The sequence below is a fragment of the Conger conger genome, chromosome 12, assembly GCF_963514075.1.
Source record: "Conger conger chromosome 12, fConCon1.1, whole genome shotgun sequence".
Taxonomy (NCBI): domain Eukaryota; kingdom Metazoa; phylum Chordata; class Actinopteri; order Anguilliformes; family Congridae; genus Conger; species Conger conger.
In genome coordinates, this window is record NC_083771.1 from 28,609,511 (window position 1) to 28,613,403 (window position 3,893).

The following is a 3,893-nucleotide window of genomic DNA, read 5'->3' on the forward strand; positions in this document are numbered from 1 at the left end:
CTGCCCGCACAGAGAACAGCCAAAGGCCAGCGTTGCCTTTAACCCTTTACCTCCCGTGGGACATGACTTGCAACGTCGCAAACTGCAAGGGAGAAGTGGCAAACGCTGCTGTTATGGTAAGCATTATTTTCGTTCACCAATGAAACAGTACTTCAGTTATGTTTCTACAAACAGATATACAGTAACATCAAAAGGGGCTGGTAAAAAGCACAAGACTGTATGCAATATGCCATGGCACACATACCAAATGTTTTCTTGACAAAGCATTAAAACAGAGCAAGAGTCAGTCAGTTCCAATCATCTACACTTTGATTGGCACGTTGTCTGGAGAAGATTCATTTATTTACATTAGCTGTGGCTTTGCTGTGGCTGACACGAGAACCGAGGAGCTGATGACATCACAGCACACACAGAGCACAGTTTATGGGGCTGGGGTGGTTCATAGAGCATTCATACCGATAAGATCCTTAAGAACCGGGAGTTCTCTCCCCCCCAATGCGTTAAACCCAAAGTTTCGGACCTCCCATCCACCATGCATTTCCCCCACAGAGATCCCTGTCGCCCAGATCATTGTTAAAGAGCAGTCTGTCCATCCTCCTTGCACGTTTAATTTCATTTTACCGCAGACGGAGAGAAAGCAGGGAGGGCTCCTGGTAGAGATGGGATCACAGCACCGACTCTGAAGGAGCATATATATATAGGCTTAAAGTCAACTGCCTAACTCAGACTCACACAGTCTCACACCTCTCCCCAATTCCTAATAAACAATAAAGCTAAATTATTATCACACTTTATTTTTGTCAGACGATCACAATGTTTGCTCCCCCGCACCGTTTTCGTTTCCCACACGGTACACTTTTCCTTTTTGCTCCTCCCACGTGGTCCCATTCCCACTCCCAACCTGTGAAATTCCATTAGCACCAAGGCCACCGCTGAGAGGCAGGGCCCTTCCTCCCCCAGCCTCTACCCACCCCCCCAGCCCCCCGGCCCCCCACCCCTGAGGCCACATGCGACCGGCTCGCCTACAGGGCCATCTCGCCTGCCCACGCAGCGTGCCTCCAGACATATCTCAAACGTATAATTAAAGAAGCCATCTGCTTCGCACCAGCTATGGAAAATATGGACGAGGGGTGTCCTCCGTCCTCCATCCACAGCTCCCAACATGGAGGAGGAGGAGGAGGAGGAGGAGGCTGGAGACACGCGTTCACACAGCGTCACACACCGTAAAGATTACTGTAATCTGTAAGCAAAAAAACTGTCTATGTTGCTTAACATAGACTATAAAGCATTATGGACAAAAAAAGCTCTGCGATGTAGCAGCCAACCTTAATTATTTAAAAATAAATAAATAAATACCGTCACCATCCTGATGAGCTAGAAGCAGCAACCACAAAAGTGACCCCTCTTATACCCAGATTTTATTCAGTAAAATACCCAGCCTTGTAAATGTGTACAGCAGTCATTGACCTGTGTTGACCTGGATACAGGTGTAGGCTGTGTGGTTGAACACAATAAATGAGCAACTCTGAAATATGATTGCAGAATAATTCTCTCATTATGATCCCTTTAAGAAGGCAGTAACTGAGGCGACGAGGATGAACACCACCAACATCAGTACAGAGTATTAAAGGAAGCGGACACATTACATGTCATTTGGCTGACGCTTTTTATCCAAAGTGACTCACAGTTGATTAGACTAAGCAGGGGACAATCCTCCCCTGGAGCAATGCCAGGTTAAGGTGGCTATACCGGGGATCAAACCACCGACCTTGCGTGTCCCAGTCATGTATTTTAACCACTACGCTACAGGCTGCCTTTACCAACCTGGGAATTGTGACTTGCGAAGACGGGGGCACAGACAAGAACGTCAAGACGGACATACCTACCCTACCCATCCCAGAACGCATTGCTTGAAAATTGTGTAGAAGGCGGAGCCAGGTTGAAAGAGGCAAGTGCAATTGCCTCTATCAGGAAAAATACAATTTGCAAAATAAAAAGGCAAAATAAATGGCACAAAACACAAAGCTACAAGCATTTAACAACAGTGTGAAATCAGTACTTCTCTATGGATCAGAGACACAGAGAATAACAAGAACAGCAATCAACAAACTCCAGTACCACATCAACAAGTGCCTATGCATCATTGTGGGAATACATTGACCAAACGTGATAAAAAATGAAGACCAAAGATCCAAATGATCAAGTGGAGATAGTCTGGACATCCTCAGAGGAAGCCATGGTCAAACATAACTAGACAAGCCCTTGCACAGAACCCACAAGGAAGAGGGAACAGAGCAAGGCCAAGGAGTAGCCAGTGAGCAGCACCAGTGGGAGAGGCGAAGAAAGCAGGATATTCATGGAGGAGCAGGGGTCCCAGGGTCCCGGGGTCCCGGCCCATTTCCGCCAAAGGATTTAAGTAAGATGGCAGTAAAATTCAAGAACACGCTTCCGCAGATGGATCGGAGAGAACCTCAAAGGAAACGCTACTGAATAGAATAATATAAATCATAGCTGTCACGCTCGTTCACCTATCGCTGAATTTCAGATATTTGTGTTCATATCATTTTCAGGGTAGCTGCCAGAAATCAAAGAAATTGGTTCATGCATCAAGTCCTGAAATTATGTACACATGTATCCATATAGGCAGAGAAGTATGAGTAGCATTCCGTTAATCTACCCAGTGCTTAAGAGTAGTACACCCCCCCCCAAAAAAAGACACATAATTCTACATTCATGCATTGTCACACTCAGTTCCTGCAATATGGAGGTAATGTGTTTTGCTGGTTACCGTGACGGGCTTACATAAGCATTCTGGCTTTATTTCAGCACTGCCATATGGAAGCCAGAACACCTCCCTTACCAGCACATCTGGCCGCGGAGAAACCACACATCATTTCGATAATTGAAACGCATTGTTCCAGAAAAACAGAAATACTTACAGAAGAACCATAAAGCAAGCCACGGGTTACTGCTGGGATTTCAGGATTCACCAAAAATGCCAAACACATCAAAACATTTTAACAAATTTACAAACCATTCACAATATATTGGCAGATCTTATTCTATCCTATCCTATAACATATACATAATTCTGGACCGTTATCTTTACAGTGTATGAAATTAAACTTGAAATGTATGAAAATAAAAACTAAACTAGCAACATAATGCTATAAATTAAGCTGAGGCTGACAGGAATTGTGTATTGGTCACCAAGTACGGGACAGACTGGTCTCATCAACCTGACATGTTGACGTTCATTTTCAAAATGCCTTTTCACCCCAATCTGGAATGTCTAACTGTACTGTATTCATATTCATGAATATACAAGCAGCTGCTGCCACAGCATTAGCGAACAATTTAGGAGAACACAGACAAGCATGTACTCTCCTCCTTCTGGTTCTCAAGGGCAGGTAACTCAGCTCAAGCAGAGCAGAAACTAGAAACGTCACTGGCGCCCCAGGACCAGGGCTGCCTGCCCCCGTCCTAGAGGCCTCACCCTGGCCACAGTCCACACCAGCACAGGCCGAATATGAAACTGGAGCGAGGCCCATCCGTACTCAAGACCAGGGCGTCAAACTCCAGTCCTGGAGGGCCGCAGCGTCTACAGGTGTTTGGGGTGTTCTGGGCACCTGTGGTTAATTCAAGTCATTGATTGGTTAAAGTATCCACACACCTTGTTCTCAAGGGCTTCATGTGCAGCTGATTGAAAGGAAACCTGCAGACACTGCGGCCCCCCGGGAATTCAGTTCGACACCCCTGCTCTAGAACACAGCCTCATAAAGATGACCCACCCAGAAGCCCCTTTTCAGCAAATACATGGTAAAGAGACGACTGCTGCCACACTCACACTCACACTCACACATTTGATGAATCACTGACACCTACAATGGTGG